This window comes from Cnephaeus nilssonii (genome assembly GCF_951640355.1).
Source record: "Cnephaeus nilssonii genome assembly, chromosome: 8".
Classification (NCBI taxonomy): Eukaryota; Metazoa; Chordata; class Mammalia; order Chiroptera; family Vespertilionidae; genus Cnephaeus; species Cnephaeus nilssonii.
In genome coordinates this window covers 98,365,333-98,392,684 of record NC_137079.1, presented here as the reverse complement: position 1 = coordinate 98,392,684, position 27,352 = coordinate 98,365,333, and the positions used below count along the sequence as shown (strand labels likewise).

The 27,352-nt window shown below is 37.0% G+C and overlaps 1 protein-coding gene across 5 annotated transcripts in view; it reads right to left on the bottom strand.

The window, feature by feature from the left end:
* The window catches only part of NBEA (neurobeachin), an 873,840-nt gene that overhangs the window by 459,824 nt on the left and 386,664 nt on the right, over positions 1-27,352 (bottom strand). The gene's annotated exons all lie outside the window — the stretch shown is intronic.

The window sequence follows — 27,352 nt, the reverse complement described above, 5'->3', positions numbered from 1 at the left end:
TCTTAATCCCCTTCACCTTTTTGCCTGTTCCCCCCTACTGCCCAATCCTCTGGTAACTCAGTTTGTTTTCTGTATCTATGAGTCTTTGTTTGTTCATTTGTTTCATTTTTTAGATTCCACATATAAATGAAATGGCATAGCATTTGTCTTCCTCTGACTTATTTCACTTTGTATAATACCCTCTAGGTGTATCCATGCGTTTTTTAAAACATTGTATCACTGCCACTTTCTCCCTGTTCCTGTCAACACCTTTTGCAGAATCTTATATTCATTTTCAATTAGTAAGAAGATATAATCTTGATTAAAGGTTCTCCTTGGTATCCCATTTTTGAAAGCACAGAGAAGGCAAGACCAAATCTTATACATTTAAAGCAAAATCCCTAAACATATATAGCACATTATATAGCAGATACACAAAGATACTCTGATCTTCACAATGTTTGTAAACTGATATATCTAATCAATCAGGCACCCTATTCCATCTTGTTGATTCACATGAAAAAATTTGATAAAAGATGTCATTTCTGAAGGGTCATTTCTTTAAAGTTATTCTATACTATGATCTCTTGACATAACAGCAACACAAAAAATCCAGGTACCTAAAAGACTCAATAGCTACTTGAAAATTGTAATGAGATCCTTTGATACAATGTCATTTAACTATAATATTTGTAGTGATTCAAGTGACCATCTGTTCATATATCAGCACAAATCTCTATAGAATAATTTAGAACAATATATTTTTAAAATTGCAAATATTTTACTTGATAAAAATTGATTATAAATTCTTAATTTTTTGAAGTTAAACTGCAGCTCAAGTCAGACTGCTCCAAAACCGCCAAATCCCAAGCAAAGAGGAGAAAACTGTAGTTCTTGCTGTAGCTCCTACTGGGTGGCCTCAGACAGTAGCTGACCTGGTCCCACTGGAGATCCAGAAACTAGTGTATCTAGTGTATCTAGTGGTTGGTCTGAGACGACACCAGATTTCAACCACTCTCATAAGGGACACATTCAAGAGGCAGACTCAGTGAGCACCAAAGCCCTACTGGAACAAGTCCCAACCCATAAACGTGTCTCTAGCACAGCAATTCTTCTGTTATAGACACAGCGGGTCCTCACAGCCAATTGGCCTGGAGGTCAATTCCTCCCAGTTACACCAACAACAATCAAGACTTAACTACAACAAGGCTGTACACACAGTCCACAAAGGGGTGCACCAAGAGTGTCCACCTCAGGTAACTGGGAGGCTGACCCATTGAACCATATAGGACACCTAGCACACAAAGCCACCCTACCAAATCAGGGAAGCAGTGAAAATGAGGAGACAAGGAAACAGATCACAAACGAAAGAAATGGAGGAGAACAAACGACTGGACATAGAGTTCAAAACCACGGTTATAAGGTTTTTCAAGAATTTCCTAGAAAAGGCCGATAAATTTAATGAGACCCTCGAGGATATGAAAAAGGACCAACTAGAAATTAAACATACACTGACTGAAATAAAAAAAATATTACACAGAGACCCAACAGCAAACTAGAGGAATGCAAGAATCAAGTCAACGATTTGGAATACAAAGAGGCAAAGGACACTCCTCCAGAGAAGCAAGAAGAAAAGAGAATCCAGAAAGCTGAAGATAGTGTAAGAAGCCTCTGGGACAACTTCAAGCGTACCAACATCAGAATTATGGGGGTGCCAGAAGAAAAGAGAGAGCAAGACACTGGGAACCTATTTGAAGAAATAATGACTGAAAACTTCCCCCACCTGGTGAAAGAAATAGACTTACAAGTCCAGGAAGCGCACAGAACCCCAAACAAAAGGAATCCAAAGAGGACCACACCAAGACACATCATAATTAAAATGCCAAGGGCAGAAGACAAAGAGAGAATCTTACAATCAGCAAGAGAAAAACAATTAGTTACCTACAAGGGAGCACCCATACGATTATCAGCTGATTCCTCAACAGAAACTATGCAGGCCAGACAGGAATGGCAAGAAATATTCAAATTGATGAATAGCAAGAACCTACAACCAAGATTACTCTACCCAGCAAAGTTATCATTCAGAATTGAAGGGCAGATAAAGAGCTTCACAGATAAGAAAAAGCTAAAGGAGTACATCACCACCAAAGCAGTATTATATGAAATGCTGAAAGGTATTCATTAAAAAGAGGAAAAAGAAGAAAAAAGTAAAGATAAAAATTATGAACAACAAATACATATCTATCAACAAGTGATCCTAAAAATCAAGTGAATTAAAAATCTGAGGAACAGAATAAACTGGTGAATATAATAGAATCAGGGGCATAGAATGGGAGTGGATTGATAATTCTCAGGGGGAAAGGGGTGTCTGTGTGGGGGGTACAGGAAGAGACTGGACAAAAATCATACACCTATGGATAAGGACAGTGAGGGGGAGGTAAGGGAAGAGGGTGGGGTGAGAACCGGGTGGAGGGGAGTTATGGGGGGAAAAAAGGAGAAACAATTGTAATAATCTGAACAATAAAGATTTATTAAATTAAAAAAAAAACTTTAACCATATAAGTTTTTAAGTTTATCTCTAATAGTCACTAAACATAATCACAGTTGCCATGTCCGCTGCTACTCTTACAATGTAAATTTTAATAGAAGTTGTGTTAAAAATTATGTGGCTACTGTACCACGTCATCGCTCAGAAATGATAAAGCAATTAATCACATATACAATATTTTATTTTTAAATGTTTTTATTGCTTTTCGGAGTGAGAGGAAGAGTGAGGGAGAGAGAAAGGGAAACATCAATGTGAGAACAAAACATCCATTGGCTGCCTCCTGCCCACCTCCTACTGGGGATCAAACAGAGCATGTGCCCTGCACAGGAATCGAAACAGAAACCTTTTGATGCATGGGACCATGCCCAACCAACTGAGCCACACCAGCCGGGGCAGGGCTATATAATATTTTAAATAGATAAGATGATACTGGCAGAGTAAGGAAAACTAAAACTGAAATGCCAAAACTGATTACTGTCAAAAACATATTTTTATATCAGGAATCCTTAGTGAGCATTTATAGAATCCAATTCATATATTTATTCTTATCAATTTAAAATTTGGAAATAACATGGCAAAATCAATTTTCTCATGAAAGACATATTTACTGTATCAATTTTGAATATTTTTATTTTTAAAAAATATATTTTTGTTGATTTCAGAGAGGAAGGGAGAGGGAGAGAGAGATAGAAACATCAAAGATGAGAGAGAATCATTGACTGGCTGCCTCTTGCACAACCACTACTGGGGATCAAGCCCACAACCCAGACATGTGCCCTTGACTGGAATGGAACCGGGGACCTTTCAGTCCGCAGGCTGACTATCCACTGAACCAAACCAGCTAGAGCTAAATATTTTTAAGTTTATGTCATATAATTTGTAGTATTTCAACAATTATGAGCAAAAGAGGTAATATAAAAATAGTTAAAGTGTCATTTTTTTTAATCTTGGGAAAATGATTTGTCAGTTCTAATTTCAAGAACAGAAAAGAAGTATTATTTATTTTAACACTGCTATCAAAAATAGGTATACAAACTATAAAACCTATATAGCTAAATTTTTTGAAGAAGTTACAATATAATTTTAATAGTTTTATAATAAAAATATTACCACTGAAGATTCTGGCAGGAATTGGAATAAATATCAATGAAATGACTTTATCTAGGGGTAAAATACTTATGTATACTATTTTCATCATTTACTCTAAAAGATGGGAGAAATAATATCATGTTAGTTCATTATTTTTAACTGCTAAGAAATTTTGATGATAGAAGAGATGTAATAAATTATAGGGTGTAATGGATAATATTAAGGTTTGAATCTGGAAAAACAAAAAGTGTATGTGCCTGACAAATTTCCAACACAATGTCAAGGACTAAATAACCAGCAATTAATCAACTTTATTTTAAAAAATAGCCTTTCTTACTTCATAAAGAAGGTAAGCACATCAATCGAAAATTCTAACATATCACTCTTTTCTTCTTCTTTTTTTTTTTTTTAAGAATACTTCTGATTTACCAAAAGGCACAGAGATATAGATTCAGGGTCAGCAATTTTTTGCTATAAGAGTCAGAAAATATTTTCAGCTTTTAGTGCTATATGATCTCTGTTCTAATCAAGCAACTTTACCACTGCAGCACAGAAACAGTTTAGATAATATATACTAACTAGAGGCCTGGTGCACAAAATTTGTGCATGGGGGGCGGTGGGGTGGGGTGGGGAGGGAGGGGGTGTGTCCCTCAGCCCAGCCTGCACCCTCTCCAATCTGGGATCCCTTTCACAATCCAGGACTGCTGGCTCCCAACCGTTTGCCTGCCTGCCTGCCTGCCTGCCTGCCTGATTGCCCCTAACCGCTTCTGCCTGCAAGCCTGATCACCCCCTAATCACTCCCCTGCCAGCCTGATCGACGCCTAACTGCTCCAATGCTGTCCTGATTTCCCCTAACTGTCCTCCCTTGCCAGCCTGGTCACCCCTAACTGACCTCCCCTGCCAACCTGGTCGCCCCTAACTGCCCTCCCTTGCTGGCCTGATCGCCCACAACTGCCCTCCCCTGCCGGCCATCTTGTGGTGGCCATCTTGTGTCCACATAGGGGTGGCCATCTTATGTGTTGGAGTGATGGTCAATTTTCATATTACCTCTTTATTATATAGGATATGGCTTATCTGGGTTTCAATAAAACTTACTTACAAAAATAGGTGGCCACCACATTGGTCACCAGGCTATAGTTTGTTCACTCTGGACCATAATGTAATGATAATCAACACTCAGTTCTTTGAGACAGCATGGAGGGACCTGGAGAGTATTATGCTAAGCGAAATAAGCCAGTCAGAGAAAGACAAGTATCACATGATCTCAATCATATGTGGAACCTAATGAACAAAATAAACTGATGAACAAAATAGGTCCAGAGACATAGAAGCATGGAACAAACTGTGGAATCTCGGAGGGAAGGCAGGGGATGGGTGGGTGGATGGGTTGGAAGAGATCAACCAAAGAACTTGATTGCATATATGCACAACCCATGGACATAGACAATAGGATGCTGAAGCCTAGGGTGGGGGTGGTGGAGTTCAGGGGATCAATGGGGGGAAAAAGGAGGACATCTGTAATACTTTCAACAATAAAGATAAATTAAAATAAATTGGGGGAAAAAAGTATAAATTCTGGACTTGTAGCACTTGTGTAACCTTCCCTGATCACATTCCCAAAGAAACAATTATTGTAAATTAATAATGTCTATTCACATTTTATATTTTTACCATATATGAATTAATCTCTAAACAAGATATATTATTCTTCTCCATGTGTTAAGCTTTTTGGCTCAATATTATTTTTGTAAAATTGCGTTTCACTACTGCATAGAACTACCCTGGATAAGTATACCACTTTTGTCCACTCTTCTATTAATGTACATTTAGTCTGTTTCAAGTTTGGCCTTGGCAAAAGCATTATTGTTATAAGCATGCTAAACCTATACCTGCTGTGTATATTCACGGTGTATACATGAGAATGAAAATGCTGAGTCAATGTACTGTTACAAATTCAACTTTATAAGATAGTGCAAAATTATATTTCAAAGTCTTTGTAGCAATTTACACTCCCATTTGGAGATTCTACACCCTCCATAATATGTGGGTTTTTAAATACACATTTTGTACCAACTGGATGAGTTTTAAATACACATTCTGTAAAAAAGGGATACAAATACACATTTTGTATTATGTACCTGATTATAATTAAGGTTCAACTTTTTTTAACTTACCTTTTCCTCATCTGAAAATGAAAGGTTTTGTCTTTTACTCACTGTTCTATGAAATTGTGTTTTTCTTATTGACTTACAGTTTTTGTGTAACCACGATAACAACCTTAGTCAATGATTGTTGTTAGATACACATCTTTCCATGGGTGGGTGAATTTCTCACTTTTATTGAAATTGTGGTAAAATACATATAACTCAAACATTTTCATCTTCTTTTTAAATGTTGTTTATTAACAATACTGCATAAGCAATTTCCAGAACTTTTTCATCTTGCAAAACTGAGATCATGTACCCAGTGAACAATTCCACATTTCTTTTTTACCCCAGGCCCTGGCAACTACCATCTTATTTTCTGTTTACATAAATTTGAATATTTTACATACTACACATAAGAAATCACATAATATTTTTATGATTTCACTTAGCGAAATGTCTTCAAGGGTATATCCATATCACAGCATGTATCTGAATTTTCTTCCTTTTTAGACTGAATAATAATTGTATGGTGTGTGTGCATGAATGTATATATATCACATTTTGTTTATCCATTCATGTATAGATGGACCCCCTGGGTTGCTTCCATCCCTTTTCCATTTTGAATGATGCTGCTATGCACATGAATGTGCAAATACATTTTTGAGATTTTGCTTTCAATTCTTTTAGAGATATAGCCAAAAGTGAAATTATTGATTCATGTGATCATTCTGTTTCTAATTATTTGAGGATGGCCATACTGTTTTTCATAGTGGTTATACCATTTTACATCCCACCAATAGTGCACAAGGTTTCCAATTTCTCCACATCCTACCAAACATACTATTTTTCTGATGTTTCGATAGCAACCAAAATAGTGAGTATGAGGTGATACCTTGTGGCTTTGATATTCTCATATTTAAATATTTATATTTATTTTGTTGAATTGGGGGAGTTCTTCATATTACTGATATTAACTCCTTAACAGGTACATGGTTTGTAAATATTTCTACATTACTCTAAGCTGATTTTTTTTCACTCTGTTGATTGTGTCACTTGATGCACAGAACTTTTTAAATTTGATAAAGTCCAATTTATGTTTTTACTTTCTTTTTACTGTACTTTTGGTATCATATCCAAGAAATCATTGCCAAATGTCATGGAGCTTTTCTGTTTCCTGCTAGAGTTTAATACTTTTAATTCTTACATATAGGTCTTTGACCGTTTTGAAATTTAATTTTTGCTTAGGGTATAATGTTAAGTATTCATTCTTTCGCATATGGAATCTAGTTTTTGCAAGATGGTTTTTTTTTAACACAACTGACCTTTCCCCATTACATGGTCTTGGCACCCATGCTGAAAACCATTTGACCATATTTGCGAGGATTTATTTCTGGGCTAGAGATTTGATCCCATTTATCTATATATCTGTTTATTTCAGTGTCACACTGTTATGATTACTATAGTTTTGAAATCAGGAAGCATGAAACCTCCACATTTTTCTTTGTCAATATTGTTTTGGCTATTTAGGGTCCTTTGAGATTCTACTAGTAGATTGAAATAAATACCTTTGGGATTTTGATAGGGATTGCATTAAATCTGTAGATTGCTTTGGATATTGACTTTTTAAACTTTATTTTATTGTTTACACTTTTACAGATGTCCCCAATTCCTCCCTTTGCCCATCTCTACCCAGCCCTCTCCACCCCCTTTCCTCTAGCCAACACCACAGTTGTTTGTGCCTATGGGTTATGCATATATATGTTCTTTCATCCATCCCCCCCTTCCCCCTCTTCTTGTCAGGGTTCAGTTTGTTCATATATCCATGTCCCTGGATCATCAGTTTATTTTGTTCATTAGATTCCACATATAAGTGACATTATATGGCATTTGTCTTTCTCTGACTGGCTTATTTCAGTTAGCAAAATAATCTCCAGGTCCATCCAGGCTGTCACAAAAGGTAAGAGTTCCTTCTGCTTTTTTTTTCCTTTCTTCTTTATAGCCAAGTAGTATTCCACTATGCATTCTGAGTAGTATCACTGCTTGTTTACCTACTCATCTACTGATGGGCACTTGGGCTGTTTCCAGATATTGGCTATTGTAAATAATGCTTCTATGAACATAGGGGTTCATTTTTTTCTTTCAAATTGGTGTTTGAGGATTCTTAGGATATATTTTTAATTTTTTGAGGAAACTCAATACTATTTTCCACAGTGGCTACACCAGTCTGCATTCCCACCAACAGTGCACATGGGATGTCTTTCCAATTGCTAGTGTTTGTGGCTTCTTTTATACTCACACAATTTTTTTAAAATTTTCAGTATACAAGCCTGTTACTTTCTTTGATCAGGTATTCCTTAATAATTTATTATTTTGATGCTATTTTCAATATAATTGTTTTCTTAATATTCTTTGTGCATTTTTCAGTGTTAGTGTATAGAAGCACAACTCATTTTTTGGGTATTGATTTTTCATTCTGCAAAGTAGCTGAATTCATTTAATAGTTCTAACAGGTATGTAGGATCGTTAGCACCCTCTATATAACATCATGTCATATGCAAAATATTTTACTTTTTCCTTTCCAATTTGAATGCCTTTTATTTTGTTGTTGTTACATAATTACTCCATCTAAGATTTCCAGTACTATGTTGAATAAAAGTGGTGAAAGTGGGATCCTTATCTTTGGGGAAGAACTTTTATTTGGTGGCTTTTCATATATATAACCTTTATTATGTTGAGGTGGTTTCCTTCTGTTCCTGGTTTAAGTGTTTTTATCATGAAAGGGTGTTGAATTTTGTCAAATGCTTTTTCTGCATCAATTGATAAAATAATTTGTTTCCTTGATTGTGTCTTACATTGATAAATTTCATATGTTGAAACATCCTCACATTCCATGAAAAAAATCTCTCTTAATCATGAATATAATCCTTTTAATATGATGCTGAATTTGGATAGCTAGTATTTTGTTAAGGATTTTTGCATGAATGTTCATAAAGGATTTGGGTCTGTATTTTCTTTTAGTGTCACTGTCTAGTTTTGGTGTCAAAGAAATGCTGGCCTAATATGAGTTTGGAAATGTGCATTTCATTTTCACTTTTCAGAAGAGTTTGAGGAGAACTGGTGTTAATTATTAAACATTAGGAAAAATGTACCAGTGAAGCTATCTAGTCTTAGCCTTTTCTTTTTTGGAAGATTTCTTATCCCTGGTTCAATCTCTGTACTTGTTTTGGGTCTGTTCAGATTTTCTATTTCTTTATGATTCATTATGGATAAGTTGTATATATTAGGAATTTATTCATTTCATCTACAGAATCTGTTTCATCAATATAATCTGCCATAGTATTCTCTTGTAATCCTTTTATGTTTGTAACATAGGATGTTTTAAATTTTAGCTATCTGAATGCCTGTTCTGTTATGTTCTTGGTTAATCTAGCTATGGGTTTGTCAATTTTGTTCATCTTTACAAAAACCCAAGTCTTGGTTTTGTTTATATTCGCTATTGTTTTTCTATTCTCTCTTCTGCTTATCTTTGCTCTAACCTTTGTCATTTCCTTTATGTGTCAGCAAGGGGTTTACTTTGTTCTTTTTCTAGTTCCTTAAGCTATATAGTCAGGTTATTGATTTTAAATCTTTCTTTTTTTAATGTAAACTTTTATAGCTATAAATTTCCCTCTTAGCACTGCTTTTGCCATATCTTATAGTTTTGGTATGTTGTATTTCAGTTTTCATTTGTCTCAAGGTCTTTTCTACTTTCCGTAGATATTTTTTTCTTTGACCGAATGGTTATTTTGAGTATGTTAATTTCCACACATTTGTGGATTTCCAGTTTCCCTTATGCTACTGATTTCTAGTTTCATTCCATTGTGAACATAAAAGATAATTTGTATGATTTAAATAATTTAAAATGTATTAAAACATTTGTGGTCTAATCTATAGTCTATCCTTGAAAATACTTGATGTGCACTTTAGAAAAATATTCTGTTTTTGAGTGTTATGTTCTGTATATGCTTGTTAGTTTCAATTGATGTGCAAGTCATCATTTCCTTATTGACCTCTGTCTGACTGTTTTACCCATTATTGAATTTGGGAAAAATCTCCTACTATGATTCTAGACTTATCTATCTTCTCTCCCTTCAATTCTGTCAGTCTACTTTATATATTTAGAAACTCTAATATTTGATGCATATAAATTTATAATTGTTATCTTTTCTTAGTGAATGGATCTTTTTGCCCATATATACTAGTATTGTCCTTCTTTGTCTCTTACAACAGTTTTTTACTTAAAGTCTATTTTGTCTTATATTAGTATAGTCATCCCTTCTCTTTTTGGTTACTATTTGTATTAAATATATTATTTTTCCCCATCCTTTCACTTTCACTGTGCTTCAATTCAAAGCGAGTCTCTTGTAAACAGCATACAATTGGATACCATTTTGTTATCTTTTTCTTTTTATAATACATTCAGCCAATATATGCCATTTGAATGAAGCATATGATACACTTAACATTTTAAGTAATTACTGATAGGAAAGAAACAATAATAATAGCCATTTTGTGAATTGGCTTTGTAAACTTTATAGCATTTGTCCCTCATTCCTCCCTTACTTTGTTCCTTTGTGTTTAGTTGATTTTTAAAAAGTGATATGCATTGATTCCCTTCATATTCTCTTTTGTGTAAATACTATAGATATATTCTTTGTAGTTTTCATGGGCATTACATAAAACATATTAAACAATTTTAACTAAACAATTCCAATTGCATGCTAAAACTCTACACCTGTCATTCTCCATATTTTGTTACTGTTGTCACAAATTACATATATATATATATATAGTGTTCCTATTAGCATAGAGTTATAGTTATTTTTATGCTTTTGTGTTTTAAATCTTACAAAATAATTGAAAGTGGATTTATGATAATACAGGTTTTTTCACATAAATATCTTTACTGGAGAACTTTATATTTTCATATATCATCAAGTCATTGTCTGGAATCCTTTTGTTACAATTATAATGACTTTTTTATCATTTTCTCTAGATTAGATCTAGTGATAATCAATTCCCTCAACTTTTGTTTATCTGAGAAATTATTAATTTCTCCTCCATTTTTAAAGGACAGTTGTGATGTATATGGTATTCTTAGTCAACAGGTGTGTTTTTCTTTAAATATATTATCCCACTACTTTCAGGCATGTAGGCTTTCTGTTGAAAAATATGTTGACAATCTTACAGAAGCTTGCTTGTATGTAACAAATCATTTTCTCTTACAGCTTTTAGACGATCCTCCTCCTTCCCCTCCTCCCCCTTCTACTCCTCCTCCTCCTCCTACTTTCCACACTTGGATTATAACGTATCTCAGTATATGTCTATTTGAATTTACTCTACTAGAACTTTAACTTTTTAAAATTGTGTTTCTCTTTCTTTATTCAAATTTGAGAAGTTTTCAGCCGTTGTTTCTTCAAATATTCTTTCTGCCCCATTCTTTCTTCTTCTTCTGAGATTCCCATAATGCCAAATGATGAGCCATAAGTCCCTTAAACTCTGTTCACTTTTCTTCCTTCTTTTTACTTTTTGCTCCTCTAACAATAATTTTAAATGGCCTGTTTTCAAATCCACTCATTCTTTTTTATATATTTTTAAATTCTTTATTGTTTAAAGTACTACATGTGTCTCCTTTTTCCCCATTGACTTCTCCCCAGCTGTCCCCCCGCCCCAGCACATGTCCTCACCCCCTACTGTCTGTGTCCATGGGGTATGCTCATATGCAGGCAAGTCCTTTGGCTGACTCCTCCCCATTCCTCCCCTCCCCTGCCTTCCCTCTGAGGTTGGACAGTCCATTCTATGCTTCTATGTCTCTGGATCTATTTTTGTTCATCAGTTTATGTTGTTCATTATATTCCACAAATTAGTGCAATCATGTGATATTTATCTTTCTCTGACGGGCTTATCTCACTTAGCATTATGCTCTCCAGGTCCATCCATGCTCATTCTTTCTTCTGCTAGATCATGTTAGATCTTAAACCCCTCTAGTGAATTTTCAATTGAGGTACTGTATTTTTCAGCTCCAGGATTTGTTTGGTTCTTTTATAATTTATGTCTCTTTGTTGATATTCCCCTTTTATTCAAAAATATGTTCCTGTTTTTATTTAGTTTTCAGCCTGTGTTTTTTTTTTGCTCAGTAAAGATACTTAAGACACATTTTAAAAATTATTTGTCAAGTAAGACTGAGGCCTGCATTTATTTAGGGTTACTTTCTTCATTTATTTTGCTCCTGTGAATGAGCCATGCTTCCCTATTCTTTGTAGGACTTGTATATTTTTAATGATACTTGGCATTTAAAAAAGTCACCTGTCACAGGACGTATTGACTGCCTTCGTGTAGGGAAAGGCCTTCACCTATTAGCCTGACGTAAAGGCTGAAGGCCTTCTCAAATATTTTCTGGATATACTGGTACATCCCCTGGGTCTATACATTCCCTTTTATTCCTGTTCCTGTATAGTCCACTGCTTTTAAATGTCTTAAGAGTCTCAAACTTGTTTCTTCTCAGATGACTTGCATTTTTATTATATTTTGTTCCATAATCCCTTGCCCCCAATTGCTCATAGGTCAGACATTCTGCATCTGTAATATGCCATGATGACCACCACTTACTTTCAAAGTCTTTATCCTACTATCCAAACTATGCCACTATTCCCATCAGTGCTCTGAAATAGGAAAACAGAAATCAGTCACTTGGGCAGCATCAGACAAGCCAGACTGTTGCAAGCAAGTTCCATTCTTTTCCTTCCATCACTTAGAAAAAAAAAAATAGGAATTGAGTAATTGCCTCCTGGCCATGTATGTATGCTATACTCTATACTGTACTGTGGAGGAGATGGCACAAGATCAAACAAAATGCCCTGAACTTTCCAACCATTTTTAGCATTTGCTTGATTGCTGCAGCTTCTTAAATGTTTCCTGGAGTTTTGTTAAAGCTACTTTGATCTGCATATTGTTGTTTATTCAGTGTTTCCAAGGGAAAACAAAAGCCTGGAGCTTCCTAGTTCACCATCATATTGATGTCACTCTCCATCTTTTAACTTAAATTTTTTTTTTATTGATGCTTTAGACTCAACCCACAGGTTGAGAACCGCTGCTGTAAAGCCTAAGACCATTGGAAAACACAGATATTTACATTACGATTCATTAACAGTAGCAAAATTACATTTATGAAGTAGCAACGAAAATAATTTTATGGTTGGGGGTCACCACAACATGAGGAACTGTATTAAAGGGTCGTGGCATTAGAAAGGTTGAGAACCACTGCTTTAGAGACAGAGGGAGAGGGAGAGAGACAGAGAAGAGAGAGAGAAACATCGATGGGAGAGCAAAATATGAATTGGCTGCGTCCTTCACATGGCCCGACAGGGCTCACACCCACTACCCGGGCATGGAATTGAACTGGAAACTTTTCAGTCCATGGGACTATGCCCAACCAACTGAGCAACACCAGCTAGGGCTCCATCTTTTAACTTTTTAGTGGTGTCTTCTGATATATTAAATCATTTTAATATGGTTAAATTTACTAATCTGTACATTTTATGCTTTTATGTTTAATTAAATAAATATTTCTTGCCTTTGGCAGTACAGACATTTTTCTCTATTTTCTTCTCTGCAACATTTGACGTTTTGCTTTTTCCCATTAATAGTGACTTTTATGTATTTAATGAGGAAGGGATCCGATTTCTTTCTTGTTTTTAATTAACAAACAATATCCAATTGATTTAGCTGCATTTGTTTCAATGTTCATCTCTTTCTGCAACAATAGCAGCTCTGCCATATAACGTGTGCGTTCTGGATATTTATTATGACACAGCAATCTGTTCATCACGGGGCCACTACCACATTGCTTAAATTATAATAGCGCCTATACCTTTAAAATGATGCTGGTTATATTGAAGCCCTCATTCAACTGTTGAAAAAAAAAGTTTAAGTATATTTTTATTGATTTCAGAGAGGAAGGAGATGAAGAGAGAGATATAAACATCAGTGAGAGAGAATCATTGATTGGCTGCCACCTGCACTCCCCAGACTGGGGATCGAGCCCACAACCCAGGCATGTGTCCTGAGACCAGAATCAAACAGTGACCACCTGATTTATAGGTTGACGCTCAACCACTGAGCCACGTTGGCCAGACCAACTGTTGAAATTTATGAGAATGCTCATCAAATTCCATGAAAATAATTTGAGATTGTTTGAAATCAAATTTTCACTGAAGTTGATGTATTATTATGGACACAAATTACTTGTTTGTGATATTGTCTTCATACTAACATGACATAGTTCACTATTATTTATGTCTTTAATGGCATTATATATTTTATCTTTCCAGAGAGGGCATTAAAGACACTTTTGTAAAATATAACACAGTGAATACCCTATAACCACTACATTGCTCAAAAAAACAGACTTTTCCAAGTATCTCAAGAGCCCTCCCTGTGTCTTGTCCTAATTACAACCTTCTCGATTCTAGTAACAAACCATCATTTTGATCACTGTGCTTTTCTTTGAAGTTTATGACCTACCTAATTCAGTTATATTTATAAACAATTTAATTTTGCCAATTTTAATATATATCAAAAAAGCTTCTTTTAATTTATAGTTTCCCTTTCTATCACTCTTTTTTTTACACATTTAATGTATTTTGAAGAAACCAAGACATTTGTATTGCAGAATTTTCACCAGTGTTGATTTTGATGATGGAATTCTCATGATATAGTTTAAAATGCTGGGTACACAGGATTAATCAGATCCAGGTTTATTTTAATTGATTAATTCATTCATGCATCCATTCATTCATTCATTTGGTCAGTTATTAAGTCTTGATGAGCAATGGTTATTTTCTCCATCTGGTTGTCTATTTTCTCTTTCTGTGGTGTTAGCAGCAATTTATGCTAAAATAGATTCATTCCTGAGGATATGCTAATTTACATTAATTTAACTGAAATACCTTTCCACCATTTATCACATATATTTATATTTCTACTAGAGGCCTGGTGCACGAATTCGTGCACAGGTGGGGTCCCTCTGGGTGGCTTGCAGGGATTGGGCCAAAACCCGCAGTCCAACACTGCCTGCAGCTCCTACCTGCCCTCCTGCTCATCCCGGCCCCACTGTGCCTGCCGGGGCACGTGCCCAATCAGTCCTGATTGGAAGAGGCTCGCGCTGCTGCAGCAGCGCTTGCCAGCCATGAGCCCTGTGTCTGGCGCCCTCCCAAGGGGAGTGGCCTGCAGGATCAGGCTGAAACCAGCTCTCTGACATCCCCTGAGGGGTCCCGGAATGCGAGAGGGCATAGGCCAGGCTGAGGGACCCCATTGGTGCATGATTGGGCCAGGGAGGGACTGTAGGAGGGCTCCAGGGCATGTCAGGTCTATCTCGCTCAGTTCCGATTGGCCAGACCTCAGCAGCAAGCTAACCTACCGGTTGGAGCATCTGCCCCCTGGTAGTCAGTGCACGTCATAGCGAGCAGTTGAGCAGCCTTAGCATATCATTAGCATTTTACACTTTGATTGGTTGTTCGGTTGTTCTGCCATTTGGTCTATTTGCATATTACCCTTTTATTATATAGGATGAAAAGAAAACTTCTCTCATTAATGACTTGATAATACAAATGACATAATTTAAAAAGAAGTGACAGAATGCATTTTCCCTTATCAGTTTTCAAAATAATGTGGTCATTCCCTATCATTCTCTAAATTCCACCAAATCATTTTTTAAAAAATCACTCTTATAACTCATAGATTTAAATATATTCATTGTAGTAATTATACTTACTGATGCTCAAAAATGCTCCATCTTTGGCTAATAAATGTCTTCAAGTTAACTCCTTAGCCTTCTTTACAATTTTTAATATCTTCCTTGGTTTTTGGTATAACCAAATGGTATGGGCGAATCATGAACATTTCCTGTCCCAGCCTTGAAATCACCCATTTCTCCAAGAAGTTCTGGTTTCTTTCAGAGGCAAATGATATTTCAGGACTATAATCTGGACTTTAGGTGTGCTCTCTGCTACTGACTTGGTTACTGTGTCTAGGCAAAACAGCAGATATAGCTAGAGAATATATGTCAGTGTGTGTGTGTGTGTGTGTGTGTGTGTGTGTGTGTGTGTGCATGCAGGCATAGGCATGCATTTGCATACATAATAATTTCACATTTATAATGTCCAATTTAAATTCAGAACGAAATGCTTTCACTTCAACTCTTCTATTTTATATCTGGATCACCTTTAATGAGAAATCAGATTTTCGAGCACATGGCATAAAATAATTAGAATGTCAATAATACTAATTAGTTTTTATCCAACATTATGCAACAGTTTCATACAAATACCAATAATGGCACTACAAATATAATTATTGCCCCCCTACTTTTTCAGTTATCAAGTAAATGACCATTATTTCTATATTGTCTCCCATATAACCATTTAGTTGGTTCTTCAAACACATCCATATTTGATGGCATCATGAGTTCTTATGTTGACATCTTTCCAGTAAGTTTGGTTGTCTGATACTTGTTTTATAGTGAATTCCAAGGAGCAATTCAAAGGGATCATATTCCCTGAATTGTTGATTGTTAAAGTTTATCTGTACTCTCTGTAAATGAAAGTCAGTTTGCTGACACTCTCATTTATGTGAGTATCTTAAATACCCTATTTCATTTTCTTCTGGTTAGAAAATAGGTCTGTCAAAAAGTATGATGGCAATTTCACTTGTAAGTTAATTTGTATTTTTATATAGATAGCTCATAAAAATTTTCCCCTTTAAAGGCCATTGACTTTACTAGACTATGTCTCAATATTGGTCACCTGTGTAATTTTTTCAAATATTCAAAGTACATTTAAAAATAATTTTTAAAATCTCCTATTTATTTATTTATTTATTTATTTATTTATTTATTTTTCAATTACAGTTTGCATTCACTATTAGTTTATACTAGAGGCCGGTGGGAGCACACTGAACACCAGGGGGCAGCTCCTGCATTGAGCGTCTGCCCCTGGTGGTCAGTGCGTGTCATAGCGACTGGTAGTTCTGCCGTTCAGACTCTTTGCATATTAACCTTTTATTCTATAGGATTGGTTTCAGGTGTACAGCAAAGTGGTTAGACAATCATACACTTTACAAAGTGATCCCTCAATATGTCAAGTACCTACCTGGCACCATATATAGTTATTACAATATTATTGACTATAATATACATACTGTACTATACATCCCTGTGACTATTTTGTAACCACCAATCTGTACTTCTCAAACCCTTCACCTTTTTCACCCAGTTCCCCAAACCTCTCCCCTCTGACAGCTGTCAGTGTGTTCTTTGTATCTATGTGTCCGTTTCTGTTTTACTTGTTTGCTTATATTGTTTTTTAGATTCCACATATAAGTGAAATCATATGGTATTTGTTTTGACCTATTTCACTTAGTATAATAACATCTAGATCCATCTATACTGTTGCAAATGGTAAGATTTCATTCTTTTTTATGGTTGAATATTAATCCATTGAATATATGTATCACAGTTTGTTTTTTTATCCATTTGCCTACTGATAGGCACTTAGGTTGCTTCCATAGCTTGTGTTTTGCAAATGACACTGCTATGAAGATAGGTGTGCACATAGTCTTTCAAATTAGTGTTTTGGGTTTCTAGGATATATTCTTAGAGGTGAAATTGCTGGGTCATAAGACAGTTTCATTTTTAATTTTTTGAGAAACCTCCATACTGTTTTTCATAGCTGTACAAGTTCACATTTCCACCAACAGTGCACAATGATTCCCTTTTCTCCACATCCTGGACAACACTTGTTTTTTGTTGTTTTATTCATGAGAGCCATTCTGATAGGTCTGAGGTGATACCTCATTGCAGTTTTCATTTGATGATTAGTGACATTGAGCATTTTTTCATGTCTACTGGCCATCTGCCATATCCTCATTGAAAAAGTGTCTATTTTTAATTGGATTGTTTTTTATTTTGGTGTAGAGTTGTATGAATTCTTTATACATTTTGGATATTAACCCCTCATTTCATGTAGCATTGGCAAATATGTTCTCCCATTAAGTGGTTTGTCTTTTTATTTTGTTGATGGTTTCTTTTGTTTGCAAAAACTTTTTAGTTTGATGTAGTCCCATCATTAATTTTTTTCTTTTGTTTCCCTTGCACGAGAACATATATCAGAAAAAATATTCCAAAGAGAAATGAATGTCCAAAATTTTATTGCCTATATTTTCTTCTAGAAGAAAAATCTCCTTTGAAAAAAGCCTAGGAGTTTCTTTGAATAACTGATTCTATTATTTTTCTGTTATTTGCTTTTGTATTTTTTTTCTTTGGAAATTCTTATGTATGTTAGATATTCTAAACTTGTCCCTCATCTTTTCTAGTCTCTTTAGTCATTATTTTTTTGAATATTCAAAAATTATCTTTTTATCTTAAATTTATCTTATTTTGTATCTGTAAAGATTATTCATTACTTTATTTCTTCTAATTTAGTCTTCATTCACAAAATTGTTTTTTTCCTTTATTTTGAATTCTTTCCTAAGTTCTATCACCTAATTTGTAAGATTCTCTAAATTCTGATTTAAATTGTTCTTTCATATCCTGTATTATTTTCTAATGTCCTTCAGCTTATTTAAAAACTTATCCTTTTACTGGCATGCTTTTATGGTATGAGGGGCTATTTTTTTCATTTTTCTTATTGCAATATATGGGATTAAGATCCTTTTTGCTGGTTATTATTTTTTTTCTTTTTTTAAAATATATTTTATTGATTTTTTACAGAGAGGAAGGGAGAGGGATAGAGAGTTAGAAACATCGATGAGAGAGAAACATCGACCAGCTGCCTCCTGCGCACCCCCTACTGGGGATGTGCCCGCAGCCAAGGTACATGCCCTTGACCGGAATCAAACCTGGGACCCTTCAGTCCGCAGGCCGACGCTCTATCCACTGAGCCAAACCGGCTTCGGCATGCTGGTTATTATTTTATGTTCAATTATTATACCTGAAATTTTAGATAATTCAGATGGCTTTTATTTTTATTTTTCTTCAGATTCTAGAGATCACACTTGTTTGTTTTCATGGAGTTTTAAAAAATATAACAGCCTACTTTCTGAGATATACTAGCTCTGTCTGTCTTTCCTGTTTTTATTTGGGCTTTCTCTTTGTCTGAGTTCTATTCATAGTAGTTTAACCTAAATGTGAGACTTGGTCTTGGAAGAGAACGTTGGTTGGTTAATTTCTCATGGGGCCCAGAGGGCTCTAGCTATGGAAGCCTTACCCTGGGACCCTTGGACTCATCTGCTATTATAGTGTGTAAAAGCTTCCTTGTTTTAGCAGCTGTCCTTTAAACTGGCCCTCCGTTGGTTTTCCACAGAGTATTTGTAGACAAGGATCCTCAGATGCTCTCTTGTTCTCTACCATTTCTCCCATGCATCTGCTGATACCATGTATATCTTATATTATATACATTTTTTTATTTTTTATTTTTAAATATATTTTATTGATTTTTTACAGAGAGGAAGAGAGAGGGATAGAGTTAGAAACATCGATGAGAGAGAAACATCGATCAGCTGCCTCCTGCACACCCCCCACTGGGGATGTGCCCGCAACCAAGGTACATGCCCTTGACCTGAATTGAACCCGGGACCCTTCAGTCCGCAGGCCGACGCTCTATCCACTGAGCCAAACCGGTTTCGGCTGTATCTTATATTATAGATAAACTAGAGGTCCAGTGCACGAATTCGTGCACAGGTGGCATCCCTCGGCCTAGCTGGTGATTGAGGCCTATCGGGGGGCTAGCCCTGGGAGGTTGGCTGGTCGGCCTCGCGATCGGGGCCTATGGTGGCGGGGGGACGGCCAGCAAGGGTAGGGACCACAGGAGGTTGGCTGTCTGGGGAGAAGGGCTGCAGGAGGTTGGCCAGTTGGTGGGAGGGGCCACGGGAGGTTGGCTGGCTGGGGGGCAGGGCCGCGGAAGGTTGCCCAGCCAGGGACAGGGGCCGCAGCAGGTTGGCTGTGGGAGCGCACTGACCACGAGGGGGCACTCCTGCATTGAGCGTCTGTCCCCTGCTGGTCAGTGCGCATCATGGCGACTAGTCATGCAGTCATCCAGTCGTTCTGGTCGTTCCAGTCATTCGGTCGTAATGGTCGCTTAGGCTTTTATATATACAGATTATCCTCATCCAGTCATATTTTGGAGTTCAATGGGATACCGTGTCATTTCGTTTCATTGTAAGTGTCCATATGTTATTGCTAATGGACTAGTAGTTATTAAGGGGGGTAGTAATTATTTTACTATCTACTAGAGGCCTGGTGCATGAATTCGTGCATGGGTGGGGTCCCTCTGGATGGCCTGCAGGGATCGGGCCAAAACCCGCAGTCCAACACTGCCTGCAGCTCCTACCTGCCGCTCCCACTCATCCTGGCCCCACGGTGCCTGTCGCGGGCTCGCACTCAATCAGTCCTGATTGGAAGAGGCTCGCGCTGCCACAGCAGTGCTCGCCAGCCATGAGCCCTGCATCTGGCGCCCTCCCAAGGAGAGTAGCTTGCAGGATTGGGCTGAAACTGGCTCTCCGACATCCCCCAAGGGGTCCTGGATTGCGAGAGGGCACAGGCCAGGCTAAGGGACCCCACTGGTGCACGATTGAGCCAGGGAGGGACTGCAGGAGGGCTCCAGGGCGTGTCAGGTCCATCTCGCTCAGTCCCGATCGGCCAGACCCTAGCAGCAAGCTAACCTACTGGTCGAAGCATCTGCCCCCTGGTGGTTAGTGCATGTCATAGCGACTGGTCAACCAGTTGACTGTCTTCCCCCTGGTGATCAGTGCTCGTCATAGCGAGTGGTTGAGCAGCCTTAGCATATCATTAGCATATTACACTTTGATTGGTTGTTCAGTTGTTCTGCCGTTTGGTCTACTTGCATATTACCCTTTTATTATATAGGATTTTTATGTCTGTTTTTCAGGGATATGTAAAAACTATGCCACCATTGCCATTTTCCCTGAATTTGTCATGTCATGTACAGTTTTTATATTATTACAATTTCAAAATAACTACTAAAATTATACTTAATACATAATTTTTGAATTAAAATGAACAGATATATTTTTCTAATTATGTAGTCATATTGTTATTGTATATGACCCAAGGGTGTTATGAGATTCTTGACTAAGCTTATTCCTTTCATAATAAGATTTTAGTGATGTTTTCTTTTGGTGGAGGTGGAAATTTCAGGCTATATTTAAATATGTTTAAAATATGCTAGTCTTGGAAACTATAAAGATTCTTGAATATTATATGATTTAATAAAATATTTATTAATGTCACTAGAAGTAGTAGACTCATAAATGACATTTGCTGTACTGCTACCATTTTTCCAAGATGTTTCAAGTTATATATAGCTTCTAAAAAGGGGGGCCTATGTATTACATTCAACCTTGCCTTTCACATCCACATCAATCCTAACTAATTATAACAGAGATAAACACCTAACCCAAGGCTAAGCCATTCACAATCTCTCCAGATAGATAATGATTTATAGTCAGATAATGAAATATATTTACATTAAAAGCACATCTGGAGTTAAGAATGGATGTTATGCTGGGCTATGTTCGAATGACTAAAAGAGTGAAGCTAGTCTGGGTGAGAAGAAAAAAAAATGAGTTCATACACAGAGAGAAGCACAAATAGGAGGCTATGAAGTTGCTTTAAGAGTTAAAGGGAGTAGCCTTGGTTATTGACTCCCCTCTCCCATTTCTAGGCTGCCTGAAGTCTAACTTTATTTCATTTCCTGTCCGTGGATGCTTATGAAACTTTTGCTGTACCCTTATGATAATTACGTTACCTTAAATATTCTCATGAGTCTTAAACAAATATAAAATGCTCACAGACTATAAACAGTGATTTTAAAGGGCTACTCTATGCCATGGTGAAACAAGACAGAGTGAAACACACTATGCTAACAAACATACACACACCTAAGCATCTTCTCTCCTAATTAGCTTGAGTAACTACTGTTTCTTTATTACTAATTACAACTCTAGGCCCACTGTAGTTCTTAGGCCCCCTAAATAACAATTAGCAATATTAACCCACCTCCTGACAGTCAGCAACCAATCTATAACTGGCCCTATTTACTTAAATACAAACTTCAAGATAAGCTCCTCACAACTTCTTTAAAAGCTCCACAGTATCTCTGAATTGCATTTTCCATTGCTGCAGCAAGACAAATATAACAATTTTGGATCAAAGGTTGCTTTGTATCATGGGCTGATAGGTTTGATAGTTACATACATATTTACTCTAATTTTTATGTATTAGTTTGCAAATTGAAAAGCTGGAATTCTTTTAAAGAAAATTAGCTAAGCTCCAAATAACTACTGTCTTCAAAAATCCTTAATTATTGCCAAGAGAAACATATACACACCAAAAGCTATATAAACATAGCTACTGTTAATGAGTGCCCTTAAAAGATGTGAACTACATTGATTACTCTAGAATCATACAAGAATACATCTGTTTGTCACTTTTATTAGTCAAATAAAAGGTGTGACTAATAAAAGTGACAAACTTAAAAACTTAAAGAACACTATCTTAATTTATATTTTAAAGTACATAACAATATAAACTACCAAAGATCAATTATCCTATAAGAAAAAATTTAAATACATGTATGTTAAGAAAAACTGAATATAAAATAAGACAAAGTGCAATTCAAATATATTTTATGATTATCCTACTTAATAAAAGAGTAATATGCAAATTAACCATCACTCCACTACACACAAGCCACGCCCACCAGCCATGCCCACCAGCCATTCAGTGCGAGTATGCAAATTAACCACAACCAAGATGGCTGCCGCCACAGACAGCAGGAAGGAGGCTTGGGTTTCCCCAGCAATGGAAGGAAGCCAAGCTTTCCACACACCCTGGCAGGCCGAGGCCTCCACTCAAGGATACAAAGTTTCAATTATAGAAGATAAATCCCAAGAAAAATGGTGGCAGCCACGGAGCTGGAGAGAGCAGGCTAGGGTTGCCCCTGGTGACCAAGGAAGCCAAGCTTTTAACCTGCCCTGGCTGGCCCAGGCCTCCGCTTAAGGCTACAAAGTTTCAATTATAGAAGGTGAATAAACTCCAACAGAAATGGCTGCCACCATGGACCTAGCAGGAGGCTTGGCTTCACTCCAGGCTACAAAGTTTCAATTGTAGAAGATAAATAAACCCCAGATACCAGGGCCTCCGTTTGGGTCACCGGGGGGCATGGCCGGCCTGCAAACCACCACAGGCCCCTCGCACAGGCTGCCCCACCCAAGGGAACACCCATCCTGATCCGGGACACCCTTCAGGGCAAACCAGCCGGCCTCCACCCCTGCACTAGGCCTCTATCCTATCTAATAAAAGAGTAATATGCAGATTGACCACCACTCCATCACACAAGACCAAGATAGCTGCCCCCATGTGGTCAAAGATCCTGCCCCCATGTGGACACAAGATGGACACCACAAGATGGCCAGCAGGGGAGGGCATTTGGGAGGGACGAGGCCTGCAAGGGAGGGCAGTTGGGGGCAATCAAGCCTGCAGGGGAGGGCAGTTAGGGGTGACCAGGTCAGCAGAGAAGGGAATTTGGGGGCAAACAGGCTGGCAGGGGAGCAGTTAGACATCAATCAGGCTGGCAGCGGGGTGGTTAGGGGGTGATCAGGCTGGCAGGCAAAAGTGGTTAGGGGCAATCAGGAAGGCAGGCAGGCAAGCAGTTGGGAGCCAGCAGTCCTGGATTGTGAGAGGGATCCCAGATTGGAGGGGGGGCATGCTGGGCTGAGGGACACCCCCCCTCCATGCACGAATTTCGTGCACCGGCCTCTAGTCCTATATAATAAAAGGATAATATGCAAATTGGCCCCTCGACCAGGAGTTCAACCAGAGGGCGGGGCTGACCTGCCAACCTCCTGCAGCCCTTCCCCCTGGCTGGCCCTGCCCCAGATCTCAGATCGGACCACCCCCACCCTGATAGGCCCCGATCAGGGTGGGCCAGCCTGACCCCACCTGTGCACGAATCATGCACCAGGCCTCTAGTTTAAAATAAGAGTACTCACTGTTTCTTTTTGTAAGACTCTAAAATACCTTTAGTTACCTAATCCAGCTTTGTTCCTACCATATACATATATATGATAAAGTCAAAAGCAAAGCAACTTATTCATCATTAGCACTATTTTTTAAACAGAACTCATTATTAGCTTGGGTAAAGATATTTTTATTATGTAAATATCCTGAGTTCTTCACAAGAGTTTGACAGTTTTTCTTCTCAGAGGAGAGGAAGAGTATATCAAATTATAGAAAAAAAAGGGAACAGAGAGAAAATGAAAGAATAATCAAGAGTACTTGTTAAAGAATGAGAACATGAAAGCACATTATTTCCAGAAGCTGGGGTGAAGATCAAGAATGAACCTTGGATGAATGTAGCAGCTACCTCATGGGTGTTCATGATCAATATTGGGAATTCTCACCACACAAGAATGTTACCTATCTTCCCTTATTTTTAAAACTTACCTTCACCAAAAATGATTAGCAAAAACATAATGTTCTATTGAAGTACAAGAAAAAATACTGAATATTATGTACCAGAATCTAAGTTAAACAACGTTAATATAAACAGTAAGATTATTTCTATTTACAAGTAAAAATAATTTTATTAATATTATATAAATATAATGCCACAGAACCACAGAGAGATGGCATTAATTTGGCATAAGAAACCTGAAGCAGGATTCAAAAGAAGAAAACAATTTGGGGGATAGAAAAAAGGAGAACGATCCAATGCAGAAGGAAGAGTTGTAGAAAAACAAGGAAATGTGATAATGCATAACCTGTTTGCATATTTAAGGAATGTCTTCTACAGCAAGAAGATAGAGATGAGTTGAATCTGAAAAAAATGGTTATGACTAAACTGTGAGGGATACCAAATGTTGTTCTGTTATATAGCAGAAGTTTCTAGATTTTTGCATTGTATAAACTGGCAGAAATTTGAAGGACCATATTTTAAGATTGTCAATTTCATATTTTGCCAAATAATGGCATTTAAAAAACAGAACTCAAAACCTAAGACCTACCATTTAGTGTCATTTTATTAAGAAAAATCATTTTAATACAAAAAAGAATATGAATAATACATCTGCATAATCTTAAACACAGGACATATATCTGATATATTAAAATTAGGTTATATCTTTGGATGCAGAAAAGTTATAAAATAAAATTTTATTTTGCCCGGTGAACACAAAGTGAACTTTCAATATGTAACTTGTTCCAATGTTTCATTTTTAGCATAGTCCTTTTTAAAAATCCAAGTGGCCTATTCTAATGCTCTTTCAACTCAATCCAGAGTATTGGAGGTAAACTCAGAGAAGCCCAAGAAAAATTATTCTCGATTATGCAGCCATTTCTCTTATCTTCTCTTTGAAGTGCTGGGAAGAAAATAAGAAACAGTCCAGATGTCTGGAAAGGGGGCTACATAAATGGAGTACTGACTGACAGATATAGCACAATTAAAAAGTTACCTGACAGCAATTCCTTACATTTTAAAGTGTCATAAACTGTCACTTAGGAACCACTAATGTGAGTCTTATAACTTAAAATAAATCCTTCTTTGCTTTGGCTGCTGGGGAACTTGGGGCAGATTTGTGTCCCAGTTTTAATAACAGTACTGGACCCATTCCTAGTATTGTTATTTTACTAAATGTGTTCTGTGTTTATTTTAGTATGTCCTTGATAATTACAAATTTTTACTATATATTTTTCAAAACACTTTAGGAAAAGATACACTTAAATATCTATACTAATAAAAGGGTAATATGCTAATTAGACCAGACGTCCTTCAGGACAAAGCTGCAGCCACAGATGGCAGCTGCTGCTACTGCGAGGGCTGAGCCAAGGCTCAGGCAGCCGCTGTGGCTGTGAGGGCCAAGGCTCAGGCAGCCAAGGCAGCCGGCAGCGGCAGCAGTATCGAGGGGGCGATGAGGGCAGTACCTTCCCCTGATTGGTTGGCTGTCTCCCGCAGAGGGAGGCCAGACTGCAGCTTAGGCCTGCTCCCTGGGGACAGTGGGCCTAAGTTGTCAGTAGGACATCCCCTGAGAACTCCTGGACTGTGAGAGGAAGCAGGCTGGGCTGAGGGACCCCTCTCCAGTGCACAGGGCCTCTAGTAGAAAAATAAAAGATTTTTAGGGAATAAGGAAACATTTAAGATTTATGTTTTCAATAATGCTTATTCAATTTATTTCTTATTGTAAAAGTAACATGATATAGGGTCACTACACTGATAATTCTTTCTGCCTAGAGCACTCTTCTAGTAAGCTATATGGCTCACCTCCTTTTAATCTTTGCTCAAATATAACTTTTACTATTGGCTTATTAAAACTCAATCACCCTTTTTAAAACTGCAATATAACCCTGCCATTTCTATAATCCCAGTCACTAGTGTGGTACTTATTCTTTTACATAGCATTTGCTAACTTTCAACATTTTATATGATTTAAATATTTATGCTTAATGCTTATTTATTGTCTTTCCTTGCTAGATTAAAAGCTCCACAAGACAGGGATATTTGTCTGTTAGCTACTAATATAGTCCAAGTACCTAAGATAGCATTTAACCTAGAGTAAGAATGCAATATATTTTATAAAAAGTGAACAGCCCACATGTGTTCTAAAAGCTTTATATGCATTATATAATGTAATCCTCCCACGAGTCCTGGGAGGGTGGTACTATCATTGATGACAATTTACAGAAAGGAACTAAGCTACAAATGGCCAACTTAGTCTCAAAAGGGCACAGAGCTAAGAAAGTGGTGGATAAGGATTTAAACTCAGTCCCGTTAGCAAATATTTCTAACAGAAACAGACTGTGTAAAAGCAGTTGAGAAGATGATAGAAAAGGCATAGGAAACAGAGAGTAAACAGGAAGCGAAAGCAAACAAATATATACATGAGGCTTCTAAATCCAACAAATGGCACCTAAAGCAACTATTCACTCACAGAATCATCTGCATATTGATTAGCCCCTTCTGAATTTCATGACTATTTAGAAAACAAAACTTTGTTTTTAAATAAATAAGGCTCCAGATAATATTTTTTTCAAAGCTACTCTCCTGTTACAAGTGCATTAAATCTTCACAAGAGTTAATTTACCTTCTTTGCCTTCTTACTCCATTTAAGCTGCTACTGAGTAAAAGACAACAGCTTCATCAATTCCCAATTAAGTATTTCTTTACATTTTCTCAGTTAAGGATTCTCATATAACAAATGTTATGTGAATCAAAAAAAAGTCACTTAAAGAAGCCTGGCTCTTTGAAGGAAATTTTAGAGATCCTTGCTTAGTAAACATAGCATCCTAATGAAGGATATACAGCAGCCCTATAGATTAGGATCATAAGGACCAGAGAGTCCCATCCAACTTTTTCAAAGTTCTTCATTTTATTATTAGCTGTACAATAAGACTGACTGTGCAAATATGTTATTTAAAAAATGAACAAGAAGAAAGTATACATAATATCTTATTAGCATTCGTGGAAGCAATGTCTTTATA